Below are 20,254 nucleotides of genomic sequence, written 5' to 3' on the forward strand. Positions count from 1 at the left end.
AGCGTTGTGTATATTAAAGAATTGTACAATGTGCACATGATTAATAAAACGGCGATAATAATTTTTTCCTTATGCTTCTGTGGCATTCGAGGTACTGTTAAACCTAGTGTAATCTGAATCAAATACAATATCTGCAAATTTTCAGAATTAGTGCGACTTAAGCGAATACATAACCAGATGAGAAAGGGTAAACTCGCCATTAATAATATTTTTAAAATTGCCCATTTGTCATTTAATACATAGGATTCCTTGAAGAAAATTGGAACAACCAAAATTAAATTGTCCTGCATCGTGCCTATACCCCATTCATAAAATTTGTCATCGCATGTTGGAATTCTTTGGAATTCGAAACCAATAAACTCAATTTTTCTGTGTATTAGATAATCATATAACCCTGTACTATTATATTTATCTGAACAATTTAATTTTGTTTTGTTCGATAAATTATAGGGAAAAACTTTTATCTGAAAATTCATTGCTTCCGATAGTGTTAAAATTTTGAACCAACCTATTCCTGTAATTTTGTTTCCCTCCAAAGTGTTGCTTGACAAGATAGTTTGTGGAGGATAATTTTGCAAGTATACATTTATTGGATATTTTTCCAAATTCAGTGTTTTGTCTGGAAACATTTTGGATCTTAATTGACGTGTTCTTGTTGTCTTATTCGTATGTGGATTGTAATGATAAACGGCTGATAGATGATAATCATTGCTATAGAATTTTTTTTCTGTCAAAATAGAAACTACGGTAGCGTCTAAAAAATCTAGAGACCATAATCGACGAAGCAATTTTCCATATTTAACGGAATTACCAATTTCAAAACTGACAATGAGCAGTTTTGGTCGTGATCGTGAATCGGAAATGCTACTTACAAAGTTTATCGATTCGGAAAGTTGTGAAAAATTTCCATCTCCAGTTTGATAGTGTAGAAGAACAAACAATGCGGTTTTAGGTTCACCTAATATCAGGGATAATTTTGAACTTTGATCTTCCGGACTTTCCGATTCAAAATTAATGATTCTGCTGGAAAATTTCAGTAGACTACCGAACAAGGAATCCGCGATCTTTAATTTTTCATTTGCTTCATTTTCGGAACGTAGAATTATAATTTGACTCACTGACTTTGTTTCGTTTTCGATATTATTTACCAATTGTTGAATCCAATTGAATTTTTTGTTATGAACGGTTGAGAGTAAAAGAATAATTATTACACTCCGTTTAAACATTTTTAGAAAATTTAGAAATAACTTTTATATTAGAAATAAATAGTAAAGTCAATTTTCTTTAGGTAGAACTTTCTTTCTTTGAACAATTTTATATGCAAGTTGTGGTCAGGTGAAAAAGGGAAAAAGAAATGCTAGAGTATAAAAAATCTTACCAAGAAATGTAAAATATTTTCAATCAATTTTCTTGATTGTATATTTTGTATATCGAAGGGAATTTTGAAATTACCCTAAATCACAGACATTCTAGAAGCTAGTGCATTTTTTTTCATACTTGTTCTTTCGAAAAAAATTTCCAACAAATTCGAAATTGTTTTATTTTTTTCAAATCACTAGATATTATTGAAGTCAATAATCATTTCTGTAGACAAAGTATTGTTTTTCAATAAAAATAAAATTGGATTTCAAAGGTCAATATAAATTTCTCTTTTTAATACAGAAACATCTCTAAATTTTAGTGTCAATAAGTTTTTTCTTTTCTCCAAATAAGCGAAATTAAACAATTTTTTTTCAAATTGCAGGAAGCATAGTGATATTTTCATGATATTGAAAAAAAAATTGTAAGAAACAATAGTATTTGCAATATTTTTTTTAAAAATCTATATAGTTTTTTATTCATATTTACTTACTAAACAAACTCGTTAGGGAACATTTGTTGTTTTACTCACCTGGAACAAAAAGAAAAGAAAATATAGTTTATATTAGAATGAATATATATAACTTATTAAAATTTAAATCAGACTTTTTTGTTGTTTTTTCTATTATAATTTTTTCTTTATTCTTTTCCGTAGTCAACGCCAATATAAATCCTACAAATAAATCAATATCCATTTCTTCTCATAAATTTCAATCAAAAAAAAATTCCTATCGATCACCAATAATGAACGGTGAATTAAGTAAAATCTCATTATAAAATAGAAAACAAGAAAAAATTTTCAAGTTTAGTGACGCGTGACTGTTGGCAAATAATACAAGTTACGCGTGTCAAAAGCGCAGCTCTGCGTGAAAACGTGCACTTATGTCTTTTCAAGACAATTGTAAACTCGCGCCTGGCTATTCACACCTAAAATAGGTCGAACGGTACAATTGTACAGGGTATACACTCGGGTCATAACATATCGCAAATTTATTGTATGTGTCGAAAACTGCAATTCAATGTCGCTAGAAATAGAAGTTTATTAGTTAATACCTACTCCGTACATATATACATATATTCCGCCTAGGAACAGATGCGGGTCGTGTGAATTAGAGCTAACAGCTGTTTCAAGAAAACATTGCCGGTTACCTGTCTTAAATTCGATTATCTAATAATCAAAGAGTTAAATAACACATTTTGCCGTTTTCTATGTTACTCATTTAATCGAAAAATACTTTATTACCGTTTTACACCACTCTATATTTTATCCTCCTTTTTATTACTTGTTTTATTAATTTATTCCATGTTGGAAACAATTATTATATTAATATTATTGTATTTAACAATTTGTATTTAACAACAGAGTAATAATTTGTTAATATCTTCCAATTCTCCTTCAAAATTATTATAATTAATTTTATTAATTTGTAGACTAATAAGAAGGCTTAGATTATTATAATTAATATTAATACCATAAATATAATTTCTCACGTGCGTAAAAATTCATTACTGATATTTTTAATACTAAATGAACCAAATGATAAAAAATTCTTATTTTTAAATTTACTCGTTTGCTATTTTCAAAGAATTGCTAAAATTATAATTTTATTTAAAGAAAGTGATAATTTATTAAGTGGATTTTTCTTTTTTTTTGATAGGTACGTAAGACAAAACCTTTGACTGTATCTCGTGCGACACTAACGCTTTCACCAATTGAACGCACGAGGAGAATTATGAATACAAAATTTCCAAAGGATACACTTCCGTAAACCAATTATTTCTAAAATAACCCGACTTTCCTTTATATATATATACTAGCTGTCGTACCCGTCTTCGACGGGTTTTAGTTTCTACCAATATATTTAATAATTTTCCTACCAATCTGAAAAATCAGAAAAAAACCGGGAATTTAATTTGACCGGAAAATTAATAATTAGTTACCATTAGCTATTTCGGTAGTAAAATATTACTATTTAAATAGTCTCCAACCTTTTTGCAAAAAATCAAAAATTATCAAAAATTCGAAAAGCCGAATTTCTTAATATTTAACATTTTTTTCTTCTCTTTTATATCATTAAGCTTCATTATTTTTGTGCTCTTCAAAAATACTTTACCTAATTTGTTATCTCCACCCTTTGGTAAAAAATCTAAAATTATGAAAAATTAGAAAAACTTCAAAAAACCGAATTTCTTAAAATTCAACATTTTTCCTTCTTTTTTATGGCATTTAGCTTTAGTATTTTTGTGCTCTTCAAAAATACTTTACTTATTTAATAGTCTCCACCCTTTGGTAAAAAATCTAAAATTATGGAAAATTAGCCAAAATTCAAAAAACCGAATTTCTTAAAATTCAACATTTTTCCTTCTTTTTTATGGCATTTAGCTTTAGTATTTTTGTGCTCTTTAAAAATACTTTACTTATTCAATAGTCTCCACCCTTTGGTAAAAAATCTAAAATTATGGAAAATTAGCAAAAAATTCAAAAAACCGAATTTCTTAAAATTCAACATTTTTCCTTCTTTTTTATGGCATTTAGCTTTAGTATTTTTGTGCTCTTCAAAAATACTTTACTTATTTAATAGTCTCCACCCTTTGGTAAAATATCTAAAATTATGGAAAATTAGCAAAAAAATCAAAAAACCGAATTTCTTAAAATTCAACATTTTTCCTTCTTTTTTATGGCATTTAGCTTTAGTATTTTTGTGCTCTTCAAAAATACTTTACCTAATTTGTTATCTCCACCCTTTGGTAAAAAATCTAGAATTATGGAAAATTAGCCAAAATTCAAAAAACCGAATTTCTTAAAATTCAACATTTTTCCTTCTTTTTTATGGCATTTAGCTTTAGTATTTTTGTGCTCTTTAAAAATACTTTACTTATTTAATAGTCTCCACCCTTTGGTAAAAAATCTAGAATTATGGAAAATTAGCCAAAATTCAAAAAACCGAATTTCTTAAAATTCAACATTTTTCCTTCTTTTTTATGGCATTTAGCTTTAGTATTTTTGTGCTCTTTAAAAATACTTTACTTATTTAATAGTCTCCACCCTTTGGTAAAAAATCTAAAATTATGGAAAATTAGCAAAAAATTCAAAAAACCGAATTTCTTAAAATTCAACATTTTTCCTTCTTTTTTATGGCATTTAGCTTTAGTATTTTTGTGCTCTTTAAAAATACTTTACTTATTCAATAGTCTCCACCCTTTGGTAAAAAATCTAAAATTATGGAAAATTAGCAAAAAATTCAAAAAACCGAATTTCTTAAAATTCAACATTTTTCCTTCTTTTTTATGGCATTTAGCTTTAGTATTTTTGTGCTCTTCAAAAATACTTTACTTATTTAATAGTCTCCACCCTTTGGTAAAATATCTAAAATTATGGAAAATTAGCAAAAAAATCAAAAAACCGAATTTCTTAAAATTCAACATTTTTCCTTCTTTTTTATGGCATTTAGCTTTAGTATTTTTGTGCTCTTCAAAAATACTTTACTTATTTAATAGTCTCCACCCTTTGGTAAAAAATCTAAAATTATGGAAAATTAGCCAAAATTCAAAAAACCGAATTTCTTAAAATTCAACATTTTTCCTTCTTTTTTATGGCATTTAGCTTTAGTATTTTTGTGCTCTTTAAAAATACTTTACTTATTCAATAGTCTCCACCCTTTGGTAAAAAATCTAAAATTATGGAAAATTAGCAAAAAATTCAAAAAACCGAATTTCTTAAAATTCAACATTTTTCCTTCTTTTTTATGGCATTTAGCTTTAGTATTTTTGTGCTCTTCAAAAATACTTTACTTATTTAATAGTCTCCACCCTTTGGTAAAATATCTAAAATTATGGAAAATTAGCAAAAAAATCAAAAAACCGAATTTCTTAAAATTCAACATTTTTCCTTCTTTTTTATGGCATTTAGCTTTAGTATTTTTGTGCTCTTCAAAAATACTTTACCTAATTTGTTATCTCCACCCTTTGGTAAAAAATCTAGAATTATGGAAAATTAGCCAAAATTCAAAAAACCGAATTTCTTAAAATTCAACATTTTTCCTTCTTTTTTATGGCATTTAGCTTTAGTATTTTTGTGCTCTTTAAAAATACTTTACTTATTTAATAGTCTCCACCCTTTGGTAAAAAATCTAGAATTATGGAAAACTAGCCAAAATTCAAAAAACCGAATTTCTTAAAATTCAACATTTTTCCTTCTTTTTTATGGCATTTAGCTTTAGTATTTTTGTGCTCTTTAAAAATACTTTACTTATTTAATAGTCTCCACCCTTTGGTAAAAAATCTAAAATTATGGAAAATTAGCAAAAAATTCAAAAAACCGAATTTCTTAAAATTCAACATTTTTCCTTCTTTTTTATGGCATTTAGCTTTAGTATTTTTGTGCTCTTTAAAAATACTTTACTTATTCAATAGTCTCCACCCTTTGGTAAAAAATCTAAAATTATGGAAAATTAGCAAAAAATTCAAAAAACCGAATTTCTTAAAATTCAACATTTTTCCTTCTTTTTTATGGCATTTAGCTTTAGTATTTTTGTGCTCTTTAAAAATACTTTACTTATTTAATAGTCTCCACCCTTTGGTAAAATATCTAAAATTATGGAAAATTAGCAAAAAAATCAAAAAACCGAATTTCTTAAAATTCAACATTTTTCCTTCTTTTTTATGGCATTTAGCTTTAGTATTTTTGTGCTCTTCAAAAATACTTTACCTAATTTGTTATCTCCACCCTTTGGTAAAAAATCTAGAATTATGGAAAATTAGCCAAAATTCAAAAAACCGAATTTCTTAAAATTCAACATTTTTCCTTCTTTTTTATGGCATTTAGCTTTAGTATTTTTGTGCTCTTTAAAAATACTTTACTTATTTAATAGTCTCCACCCTTTGGTAAAAAATCTAGAATTATGGAAAATTAGCCAAAATTCAAAAAACCGAATTTCTTAAAATTCAACATTTTTCCTTCTTTTTTATGGCATTTAGCTTTAGTATTTTTGTGCTCTTTAAAAATACTTTACTTATTTAATAGTCTCCACCCTTTGGTAAAAAATCTAGAATTATGGAAAACTAGCCAAAATTCAAAAAACCGAATTTCTTAAAATTCAACATTTTTCCTTCTTTTTTATGGCATTTAGCTTTAGTATTTTTGTGCTCTTTAAAAATACTTTACTTATTTAATAGTCTCCACCCTTTGGTAAAAAATCTAAAATTATGGAAAATTAGCAAAAAATTCAAAAAACCGAATTTCTTAAAATTCAACATTTTTCCTTCTTTTTTATGGCATTTAGCTTTAGTATTTTTGTGCTCTTTAAAAATACTTTACTTATTCAATAGTCTCCACCCTTTGGTAAAAAATCTAAAATTATGGAAAATTAGCAAAAAATTCAAAAAACCGAATTTCTTAAAATTCAACATTTTTCCTTCTTTTTTATGGCATTTAGCTTTAGTATTTTTGTGCTCTTTAAAAATACTTTACTTATTTAATAGTCTCCACCCTTTGGTAAAATATCTAAAATTATGGAAAATTAGCAAAAAATCAAAAAACCGAATTTCTTAAAATTCAACATTTTTCCTTCTTTTTTATGGCATTTAGCTTTAGTATTTTTGTGCTCTTCAAAAATACTTTACCTAATTTGTTATCTCCACCCTTTGGTAAAAAATCTAGAATTATGGAAAATTAGCCAAAATTCAAAAAACCGAATTTCTTAAAATTCAACATTTTTCCTTCTTTTTTATGGCATTTAGCTTTAGTATTTTTGTGCTCTTTAAAAATACTTTACTTATTTAATAGTCTCCACCCTTTGGTAAAAAATCTAGAATTATGGAAAATTAGCCAAAATTCAAAAAACCGAATTTCTTAAAATTCAACATTTTTCCTTCTTTTTTATGGCATTTAGCTTTAGTATTTTTGTGCTCTTTAAAAATACTTTACTTATTTAATAGTCTCCACCCTTTGGTAAAAATCTAAAATTATGGAAAATTAGCAAAAAATTCAAAAAACCGAATTTCTTAAAATTCAACATTTTTCCTTCTTTTTTATGGCATTTAGCTTTAGTATTTTTGTGCTCTTTAAAAATACTTTACTTATTTAATAGTCTCCACCCTTTGGTAAAAAATCTAGAATTATGGAAAATTAGCCAAAATTCAAAAAACCGAATTTCTTAAAATTCAACATTTTTCCTTCTTTTTTATGGCATTTAGCTTTAGTATTTTTGTGCTCTTTAAAAATACTTTACTTATTTAATAGTCTCCACCCTTTGGTAAAAAATCTAAAATTATGGAAAATTAGCAAAAAATTCAAAAAACCGAATTTCTTAAAATTCAACATTTTTCCTTCTTTTTTATGGCATTTAGCTTTAGTATTTTTGTGCTCTTTAAAAATACTTTACTTATTTAATAGTCTCCACCCTTTGGTAAAAAATCTAAAATTATGATAAATTAGCAAAAATTCAAAAAACCGAATTTCTTAAAATTCAACATTTTTCCTTCTTTTTTATGGCATTTAGCTTTAGTATTTTTGTGCTCTTTAAAAATACTTTACTTATTTAATAGTCTCCACCCTTTGGTAAAAAATCTAAAATTATGGAAAATTAGCAAAAAATTCAAAAAACCGAATTTCTTAAAATTCAACATTTTTCCTTCTTTTTTATGGCATTTAGCTTTAGTATTTTTGTGCTCTTTAAAAATACTTTACTTATTAATAGTCTCCACCCTTTGGTAAAAAATCTAAAATTATGGAAAATTAGCAAAAAATTCAAAAAACCGAATTTCTTAAAATTCAACATTTTTCCTTCTTTTTTATGGCATTTAGCTTTAGTATTTTTGTGCTCTTTAAAAATACTTTACTTATTCAATAGTCTCCACCCTTTGGTAAAAAATCTAAAATTATGGAAAATTAGCAAAAAATTCAAAAAACCGAATTTCTTAAAATTCAACATTTTTCCTTCTTTTTTATGGCATTTAGCTTTAGTATTTTTGTGCTCTTTAAAAATACTTTACTTATTTAATAGTCTCCACCCTTTGGTAAAAAATCTAAAATTATGGAAAATTAGCAAAAAATTCAAAAAACCGAATTTCTTAAAATTCAACATTTTTCCTTCTTTTTTATGGCATTTAGCTTTAGTATTTTTGTGCTCTTCAAAAATACTTTACTTATTTAATAGTCTCCACCCTTTGGTAAAAATCTAAAATTATGGAAAATTAGCAAAAAATTCAAAAAACCGAATTTCTTAAAATTCAACATTTTTCCTTCTTTTTTATGGCATTTAGCTTTAGTATTTTTGTGCTCTTCAAAAATACTTTACTTATTTAATAGTCTCCACCCTTTGGTAAAAAATCTAAAATTATGGAAAATTAGCCAAAAATTCAAAAAACCGAATTTCTTAAAATTCAACATTTTTCCTTCTTTTTTATGGCATTTAGCTTTAGTATTTTTGTGCTCTTCAAAAATACTTTACTTATTTAATAGTCTCCACCCTTTGGTAAAAATCTAAAATTATGGAAAATTAGCAAAAAATTCAAAAAACCGAATTTCTTAAAATTCAACATTTTTCCTTCTTTTTTATGGCATTTAGCTTTAGTATTTTTGTGCTCTTCAAAAATACTTTACTTATTTAATAGTCTCCACCCTTTGGTAAAAAATCTAGAATTATGGAAAATTAGCAAAAATTCAAAAAAACCGAATTTCTTAAAATTCAACATTTTTCCTTCTTTTTTATGGCATTTAGCTTTAGTATTTTTGTGCTCTTTAAAAATACTTTACTTATTTAATAGTCTCCACCCTTTGGTAAAAAATCTAGAATTATGGAAAATTAGCAAAAATTCAAAAAACCGAATTTCTTAAAATTCAACATTTTTCCTTCTTTTTTATGGCATTTAGCTTTAGTATTTTTGTGCTCTTTAAAAATACTTTACTTATTTAATAGTCTCCACCCTTTGGTAAAAAATCTAAAATTATGGAAAATTAGCAAAAAATTCAAAAAACCGAATTTCTTAAAATTCAACATTTTTCCTTCTTTTTTATGGCATTTAGCTTTAGTATTTTTGTGCTCTTTAAAAATACTTTACTTATTCAATAGTCTCCACCCTTTGGTAAAAAATCTAAAATTATGGAAAATTAGCAAAAAATTCAAAAAACCGAATTTCTTAAAATTCAACATTTTTCCTTCTTTTTTATGGCATTTAGCTTTAGTATTTTTGTGCTCTTTAAAAATACTTTACTTATTTAATAGTCTCCACCCTTTGGTAAAATATCTAAAATTATGGAAAATTAGCAAAAAAATCAAAAAACCGAATTTCTTAAAATTCAACATTTTTCCTTCTTTTTTATGGCATTTAGCTTTAGTATTTTTGTGCTCTTCAAAAATACTTTACCTAATTTGTTATCTCCACCCTTTGGTAAAAAATCTAGAATTATGGAAAATTAGCCAAAATTCAAAAAACCGAATTTCTTAAAATTCAACATTTTTCCTTCTTTTTTATGGCATTTAGCTTTAGTATTTTTGTGCTCTTTAAAAATACTTTACTTATTTAATAGTCTCCACCCTTTGGTAAAAAATCTAGAATTATGGAAAATTAGCCAAAATTCAAAAAACCGAATTTCTTAAAATTCAACATTTTTCCTTCTTTTTTATGGCATTTAGCTTTAGTATTTTTGTGCTCTTTAAAAATACTTTACTTATTTAATAGTCTCCACCCTTTGGTAAAATATCTAAAATTATGGAAAATTAGCAAAAAAATCAAAAAACCGAATTTCTTAAAATTCAACATTTTTCTTTCTTTTTTATGGCATTTAGCTTTAGTATTTTTGTGCTCTTCAAAAATACTTTACCTAATTTGTTATCTCCACCCTTTGGTAAAAAATCTAGAATTATGGAAAATTAGCCAAAATTCAAAAAACCGAATTTCTTAAAATTCAACATTTTTCCTTCTTTTTTATGGCATTTAGCTTTAGTATTTTTGTGCTCTTTAAAAATACTTTACTTATTTAATAGTCTCCACCCTTTGGTAAAAAATCTAAAATTATGGAAAATTAGCAAAAAATTCAAAAAACCGAATTTCTTAAAATTCAACATTTTTCCTTCTTTTTTATGGCATTTAGCTTTAGTATTTTTGTGCTCTTTAAAAATACTTTACTTATTTAATAGTCTCCACCCTTTGGTAAAAAATCTAGAATTATGGAAAATTAGCCAAAATTCAAAAAACCGAATTTCTTAAAATTCAACATTTTTCCTTCTTTTTTATGGCATTTAGCTTTAGTATTTTTGTGCTCTTTAAAAATACTTTACTTATTTAATAGTCTCCACCCTTTGGTAAAAAATCTAAAATTATGGAAAATTAGCAAAAAATTCAAAAAACCGAATTTCTTAAAATTCAACATTTTTCCTTCTTTTTTATGGCATTTAGCTTTAGTATTTTTGTGCTCTTCAAAAATACTTTACTTATTTAATAGTCTCCACCCTTTGGTAAAAAATCTAAAATTATGGAAAATTAGCAAAAAATTCAAAAAACCGAATTTCTTAAAATTCAACATTTTTCCTTCTTTTTTATGGCATTTAGCTTTAGTATTTTTGTGCTCTTTAAAAATACTTTACTTATTCAATAGTCTCCACCCTTTGGTAAAAAATCTAAAATTATGGAAAATTAGCAAAAAATTCAAAAAACCGAATTTCTTAAAATTCAACATTTTTCCTTCTTTTTTATGGCATTTAGCTTTAGTATTTTTGTGCTCTTTAAAAATACTTTACTTATTCAATAGTCTCCACCCTTTGGTAAAAAATCTAAAATTATGGAAAATTAGCAAAAAATTCAAAAAACCGAATTTCTTAAAATTCAACATTTTTCCTTCTTTTTTATGGCATTTAGCTTTAGTATTTTTGTGCTCTTCAAAAATACTTTACCTAATTTGTTATCTCCACCCTTTGGTAAAAAATCTAGAATTATGGAAAATTAGCCAAAATTCAAAAAACCGAATTTCTTAAAATTCAACATTTTTCCTTCTTTTTTATGGCATTTAGCTTTAGTATTTTTGTGCTCTTTAAAAATACTTTACTTATTCAATAGTCTCCACCCTTTGGTAAAAAATCTAAAATTATGGAAAATTAGCAAAAAATTCAAAAAACCGAATTTCTTAAAATTCAACATTTTTCCTTCTTTTTTATGGCATTTAGCTTTAGTATTTTTGTGCTCTTTAAAAATACTTTACTTATTTAATAGTCTCCACCCTTTGGTAAAAAATCTAAAATTATGGAAAATTAGCAAAAAATTCAAAAAACCGAATTTCTTAAAATTCAACATTTTTCCTTCTTTTTTATGGCATTTAGCTTTAGTATTTTTGTGCTCTTTAAAAATACTTTACTTATTTAATAGTCTCCACCCTTTGGTAAAAAATCTAAAATTATGGAAAATTAGCAAAAAATTCAAAAAACCGAATTTCTTAAAATTCAACATTTTTCCTTCTTTTTTTATGGCATTTAGCTTCATTATTTTTGTGCTCTTCAAAATTACTCTACTTATTTAATTCTTTCCACCCTTTAGTACAAAATCAAAAATTATTAAAAATTATGAAAATTTCGAAAAAACCGAATTTCTTATAATTCAACATTTTTTCTTCTCTTTTATGGCATTTAGCTTCATTATTTTTGTCTAATGTAGCAAATTTCTTACTTTACATACTGATCTTTAAATAAAAAACTTTAATAACTTTTCCTGAAAAGCTTGCTCAAAGATTAAAAATCACTATTTTTTTTAGAAAAAAGTTGATCTAAAAAAACGAAAAAAAATTTCAAAATACGTCTTTTTTAATAATTTTATTGTAGAAATGGGTTGTATTTATCTGAAAAAGTTAGCTAAGGATAGTTTTGCATTCATTTTCCAAAAAATAAAATATTTGAATTTTTTTGATTTTTCGAATTTTTTGAAAAAATGTCATAACTTTCGTTCAAGTTAATATTTTTTAATCGGATAAGGCTATGATTTTAAGTTACATTAATACCTAATAGACTGCCAAGTTTCGCATTATTCGGTTGAACCGTTTTCAATTGATGCGCGAACAAAGTTTTGCATACAGACAGACAGACAGACAGAAGGACAGACAGACAGACATTTTTTTTTTTACATTTTTCGAATTCTCATGTCTCAAGAAGAAAAAATATATAAGAATTTTCAAGATTGGAGCAATGTACAGACAGAAGTCTGGTTTTATTAATATAGATATATATATATATATATATATATTATACAGTAAACGACGAAGATCTGACTCAATTATTTGTTATTTTGCAGAAAATTTTACTGCACGCTAAATATTTTTGACAAATTGTTACTTATTAACAAATAAAACAGAAAAAAATATTTTGTTGAAGAAATTTTTATTAACCCATGAAGTCCCACGAAGAAACCAGCCATTCTATTAAAATAGTAACAATTGGATTCATAGGTAAATTGAAAAAAAAGATTTGTTCTTTTGTTTTAAATTTACAATCGTTTAAACAAATTAATAAAAAAACTAGCAACAATTCGCGCGCGGCTGACTTCTCACTCACTTTTTTAAAATAAAATTAGCAATTTTAAAAACAATAGAACGTAAAAATTTTTAATTCAAATTTTTTTTTTTATAAAAATAAAATATGAATTAGAATATATATAGTTTTAATATTATTATAATTATAATAAACATATATTCTGACATAGCGAATTCAGGGAAAAATTAGACATTTTTATGAAAAGAATTTAAAAAATTAAATTTTTAGAATTCATAAGAAAATTCTGAATTTTTGTGTCTTTTTCGTATGACTCATAAACTATAAAATTACCACTAATTCTAATACAAAACCTTCAATTTTTTCAATTTCTGACAAAAATTTCTTTTCAAATAAAACTTAAATCTTTTGAACAACTATCATAAAATAAATAAATTACTCAATGGTTAATTTTACTTAAATATTTCAAAATTAATTCAATTTTATTTTTAAATGAGTTGCGTTTACAATTTTCATAAATAAATGAACTTCAAACGGTTTCAATTTGAAATTTTGTAAAATTTCAATGTTGAATGAATTTAATTAGAAATTTTAATGAACTTAGATTCTTGAAAAATTTTAATTAATCAAAATCTTCTAAAAATAGTTAAATTTGTCAATATATATTTAAATAATTATTAAAAATAATGGATTAATAGAAGAATTTTAGTTAAAAACACTAAAAAAAATTGAATTTTGAAAAAGTTACAAATGATTGCAGAAATTCAATTACTTTCAAAAGTAATAAAATTCTTATCACAAAATTCAATTATGTTAAAAATTTACAAAAAAAAATCTCGACAAAATCCCAATTATCTTTATAAATAATAAAATTCTTGTTCACAATTCAATTAATTTTAAAAATTTTAATAAAATTCTTGTCAAAATTTTAATTATTTTCAAAAATTTTCCTTATTTCAATGATTTTTAATATCTATTTTTTTTGTAAAATTACCTAAAAGAATTCAATTATTTAAAAACAATTTTAATAAAATTCTGAGCAAACATTTAATTATTTTCATAAATAATAAAAATTTCACAGGAATTCAAATATTTACAAATTTTTTATAAGTTTCTTCTCAATAATTCAATTATTTTTAGAAATAATAACACTCTTAGCAGAATTTCAATTATTTTTAATACAATTTTAATCGAATTTCTTGAAAAATAAAACTAAAAAAAACTTGTTTAAAATTCGTCAAAAGAATTCAATTATTTAAAAATTTAGTAATAAAATTTTTTATAAGAATTAAATTTTAAGAAACGTTCAATTATATAATTTACTTTTATATTTAAATAATTAAATTCTCATAAAATTTTCTAATAAAAATTGATTTGAAAATAAATTTTATTTTAAATTTTAGATAATAATAGAATATGAAAATAATTTTTAAGAAGATCCAGTAACAATATTCTTATAATATAAAATAATAATTTTCATACTCGATAAAGAAATCAAACACTTCGAGTCGAAGACTCGGAGTAATCGTTTTCTTTATGTTTTATAACAATATTTTTAAAGTTGATTAATTTTAAAAAGGTTTGAATTTGAAATTTTTGAAAATCTTAATTCCTATGGAAAAATAATAATAATTAAATATTTAAAATATTTAAAAAAGAAATTATTGTTTTCGAATAATTTTACAATTAAAAAAAATACCTGTATATTTTCAATTTGTCAAACAAATATTTTTTTAAGAAAAAAAAATTAAATCCCTAAATAATAATTCATTATTTAAATGGATTAAAATATAATTATTTTATAACACGTAAATTAATTATCATTAATTATTATTTTTAGTGATTTTATTTATAAAAAGAAAATGTTAATAATAATTAATTAATTAATTAATTAATTACTTAATTAATAATAAATTATTTTTTTTACAGAAAGTGTGAATTTTTTTGAACGGTTCGAAATGAATGTTTTGATGAACAAGTAAAATAGTGTTGAAAAGAAGTTTTATCTCAAGGAAGTCGCTATTCAAATGATAATCTTGAGCCATGCATCGCCTCCTGTACATTCGCACACAATTTTGTTTATTTATATTTACAGATGCGAGCAACTCGCCCGCAAAGAAGAACGCTTAAATCTGGAAGTTGAATTTGTCGCTCCATATCTCTCCGTAAAATTTATGAAAGTCAAGGTGCCCATAATTTACAATGCTGCCGCCGCCACACAAACGCAGCCGAACAAAGCAGCGAAAGATAGTGCAACGACTTGAGAAAAATAATAAACTTTCGCGACAGAAACACGACTGGAAATTAATTTTTATCTTTAAATATTCGATTTTAAAAATTTTTTTAAATTAAATTAAAATTAAATTTTTTTTTAATTTTCACTGGCTAACCAAATAAAAATATAATGTTTGCATTAATTGTGATATTAATATTAATATTATTAATTATTAATATTATGCTGTTATTAATTATTAATATTATATTATTATTAATTTATTATCATTAATATATAATTATATACATATTAATAATTGAACCGCCTGATAATAAAAGGGCATATTATAGTCAATCCGGTAACGGTTCAATTATACAAAATATAATTATTATATTAAACAAAAATTATGAATAATATTTGCATTATTTTGGTAAAATAGAAAATTTAATAAAATAATAACCTTAATCGCTATTTATAAAAATCCAAGAACAGAAGTTATATAACAAATTATATTCTTTGTCGAAATGTTATACACAAGTTTAAAGGGAAAAATAACTTTTCAACTAAATGTCTCATTATTCTACATTGTATAAGTATTCCGTAATATAATTACCCTACGCTGTAAATTCTATACAATTATGTAATTAAATAAATAACAATAATTATCACAAAAACACTAATTACAAGCTTTCAATGCTTACTTAACTGTTTAGTTACAATAAATGTCTAACATTCACAAAGTTGCACCTGATATTTAAAATATTATTGACCCGGAAATAAAATAATAGATATCTAATTATAGGTATTTGAAGAAAAGAATTGACATTTTCTACTTTGACATTTATTCCCTTCTAATAAAAGTGGTAAAAGTTTACTTGGAAATTCAATTTTATTAAAATTATTGAAAATAATTTAAATCATAACAAGAATTTTATTAAAAAATTTTTGAAAATAATTGAATCTTTTCGAGAAATTTTATTAAAATTTTTTTTGAAAATAATTGGATTTCTGTGATGAATTTGACTGTTTATAAAAATAATTGAATTCTTCCAAAGAATTCAAATTAAAATTTTTGAAAATAACCTAAAACATTTTTTTAAAATAATTTAATAAATATTTCCCATTTTGATAAATATTTTACAAAAGAATTCAATTATTTAAAAAAATTTGAACAAAATTCTTCGCAAAAATTCAATTATTTTTCTAAATTAATAGAATTTTTACAGATATGTATTCAATTATTTGAAATACAATTTTCATCAAATGTTTTTAATAAAAGTAATTATTATTAAAAAAAATTTTATAATATCTCCGAAAGAAATCAATTATTTTGAATAATTTTTAAAATTTGTTTAAAAGAATTCATAAATTTTCAATACAATTGTAATTATTTTTATCAAAAGAATTGAATTATTTTCAAAATTTTAAATAAAAAATTTTTTTAAAAAATTCAATTATTTATAAAAATTTTCAATAAAATTCTTTGCAAAAATTCAATTATTTTCACAAATCCTACCAAAAATTTTCCCAGGAATTCAATTATTTTCATAAATAACAAAAATCTTAGCAAGATTTCAATTATTTTTAATACAAGTTTAAATAAATTGCTAGGGAAATCCGGAAATGCAATTGTTTTTCAAAATTTTATTAAAATTCTTTGAAAGAACTCTATTATTTTCACAATGACAAAGTTTTCCCCAGGATTTCAATTATTTCAAAAAAAAATTTAATAAAATTCGTTGTTAGAATTCAATTATTTTTATAAATAATAAAATTCTTCGCAGGATTTCAATTATTTTTAATACAATTTATTTTATATTGATTACAAATTTAAATTGATTTAAAAATGACTTTCAGATAAAATTTTAGATAGTAATTGCAGTTTTGTAAATAATTAAATATCAAAAGTTTCTAAATTGTCTGACTTTGGAAATTAGAATTGTTGTAAAGCAGTAGCAATATTTAAATTTATTAAATATTAATTCTTATGGAAAAATAAATAAGTATTTAACTATTTATTTAACAAAGAATATTTAAGTTTAGAGTGTAATTCAATTTAGAAATTGTGAAAAAATTAGTCTTTTGAAAAATTTTAATTAAAATGTTTTGAAGATTGTTAAATTCACGTAAACAGTTTCAAAAGATTAAATTACATTTGCAATTAGGTAGTTGGAAATTTTGTCAAATTTAATTGAAATAAATGTTATATTTTTATATTTTTTTACTTTTAAAAATTATTTTTAAATATATAATAGTATTTTTGAAGAATTTGAACAAAAAATTTAGAAAATAATTTAATTTTAAAAAAATTTTAAATTAAATTTAGGGTAGGAAAAAAGTGAACATTTTTTATGAAAATACAGAATCAAAGTTTTAAGGATTTTTGTGAATCGACTAAAACGAGTTTTTTATAGTCGTCAAGTTTAATTTTGCGATAGCTACTTTCTAATAATTTTTTCACTCTCAAAACTACTTTTTGTTACTTTTTTCTAAAATTAATTATCGATTGCAAAGCCTGCTGACTAAAAATTTAATTTAATAAATAATTATATCACGATTGAAACAATCCGAAGAAATCGTATCACTTAATGAAGGTACATCCAAAAGGTCACTATGTCTCTGGAGAATGTGAGATAAAGAAAAAAAACTACAAATTGAAGAATGAAGATTAAGAAATGGAATTATCTAATCTCGATATTTGACTCTGCAAAATTTTACTGCATGTAAAGGCGAAAAGCATGTACATACATATATACACTATATATATACAATTCTCGAGTATTTTGTTGAAAAAAAAGTCAAATAACACGTCTAGACTAGAGACGTTGAAGCTCCAGTATGACTGGCATGGAGGCGAGCGTCTTAATGACGATGTTAATTAATATATTCGAGACGACGACGAAGACGACTTAAGTCACGATGAATGCCGCGAGAAAATTAACATAAGTAAACTTTGCCTCGCCTGTATTAAGTAAGCTGACTAGAAGTGTTAATTTTCAGCTTAGGTCGCGCTCATTTCACTTCAACAGCCAATGAAATCGCGAATCTCATATCTTTTCTTTAATTTCAAATTCACTCGAGGATAATAATGTGAATTTTTAATGAAACTTGAGAGTTTAACAAACAAACCGAAAAAAACGGAATTGCAAGAGCACCTGGATTCATTTTATAATATCAAAACAAGCCGCTCCTCGCAATCAATATTCGGAGGTCTCAAGAAAGTAAATATTATAAACTTTTTTTCTTTTGCATTACGAAATCAATTACAATTTTTTTCTTATCATTCAACTTCCTTTTACAGAATTGAGACAAAAATTTTATTCTCTTTTTATCTGATTTTCAGACTTTTTTTTATAATCCTTATAAAAAAATCAAGGGAGTAACGAGTTTCAAATAAATCCATTGAACTTTTAAATTTTTTGCCGAAATATTGGAACCACAATTTTGAATTTTTAAAATCGGGCATTAAATAAAATTTTTGTTACAACATTGAATTAAATAAACAATTTTTTTTTGACTTTTTGTGTATTTTTAATCGACTAAAGCGTCATTTTTTGTGTCTTAAAGTCGATCCAATAATAAGTACATATATATAATAAAAAGTTTGAAAATTAAAAAATAATTCTCAGAAGTCGAGATAATTGAAAACTAAATTTGTCTTTTGCGCACAGATAAAATTATATCTAGGTGATCCATTTTAGATTTCTGAATTATAACAATACTCGAAAGTGTTATTTTTTTTTATTTGTGTTTTTAAAATCCATATTGCATCTTAAATTGGCAGTTAACCGAGATAAACAAACTGAGCTATAAATCACACTTGTCATTACTTCTGAGCGATGGATACTGAGAAAAGTCATTGTCAGCGGAATTGATGATCGAAGATACTCGTTCTTATAGTATCCGTCGTAAACTGCGTGATTTTGCAGGTGCTGAACTGCAAATTGTGGTCATTTGTTATGGGCTCTGAGTTCAGAAATCTCACTTCTCTGCCCTTTAATTTACTTCTTCTTATAACCCTCAGGTGCGTGATTTGCACTTGTTGGAGCAGAAAAAGGTACCAATTTTTATTTTTTCTTTCAATACTTTTATGCCTTCATCAAATTTCATCTTTTACACACACTTTTAGTACTTAATTTCGAATTATTGCAAAAAAAAAGAAAGAATATTTTTATTGTCATCAAAAGACGTGCGCTATTAAAATATCTAGAACGTAACCACAGTTGTTTTTTATTTTCCATACTGTATTTCATTTTTTGTTCTATAGAAATGCATTTTTTCTATATACATTGCTTTTTTATTGTTAGAAAAAAGGGATCAATTTTTTTTATTGTTAGAGAAAAATGATCTACTTCCTTATTTACAATAACAAAAATGACACAGGTTAAGAAAATCAGAGAAAAATCAGGAATCCATATTTTTTCACAGGACCAAAAAAATAGAGGATTTGGAAAAAAGTGGGGGTAAAGACCATAAAAAGGTGTTTTTGAGTATTTAACATTTTTATCTTTTTTAATATAATGAAATAGAAACTTTTGTAAGGAGTTGAATTAAAATTTAAATCGTAAACTACCAGACCAAAAAAAATTCAGGATTTTGAGTAAAGTAGGGGTAAAGACCCTGTAAAACATATTTTCTGGGTCTTTACCCTCACTTTTCTCAAAATCGTAATATGTTAGGTAATTTTAAGACTTGAGATCGTGATTAGAGGACAGAAATACATTGAAAAGCACTCCCATGTCAAAAAAATCAAAAACAATTTTCTCGAGTCCTTTACCCCCACTTGTTTTGAAATCTTTTATATTTTTTTTTGTCTTTCGTATATAGTTTTTAAAGTGTATCTTTCAAGTTTTAATTTAAGACTACATAGAAGTCTTTAAGACTCAAAGAAAATTTTTTGAAAATCCCCAAAAACAGGTTTTCTTAACTTTACCCCCACTTTTTTCAAAATCCTTAAGGGATTTTTTTAAAATACTTGAATTATTTATTGTTAAAAATTTTGAATTAAGAAATTATTAACTAAATACAAATTTTATGAAATTGAATTGAAATTAATTAAATTTGTTACAGAATTTCGTTACAGATTTTTGAAAGAATCGAATTTTGCATTATTTTTCTTTATGAATCACAATTTTTTTAACAACATTATTATTTTCTTTTAGAAAAAAGAAGAAAAATATTTGCACAATTCCTATTTTTAATTTTA

The sequence above is a fragment of the Leptopilina heterotoma genome, unplaced genomic scaffold, assembly GCF_015476425.1.
Source record: "Leptopilina heterotoma isolate Lh14 unplaced genomic scaffold, ASM1547642v1 Lhet_116, whole genome shotgun sequence".
NCBI classification, from domain to species: domain Eukaryota; kingdom Metazoa; phylum Arthropoda; class Insecta; order Hymenoptera; family Figitidae; genus Leptopilina; species Leptopilina heterotoma.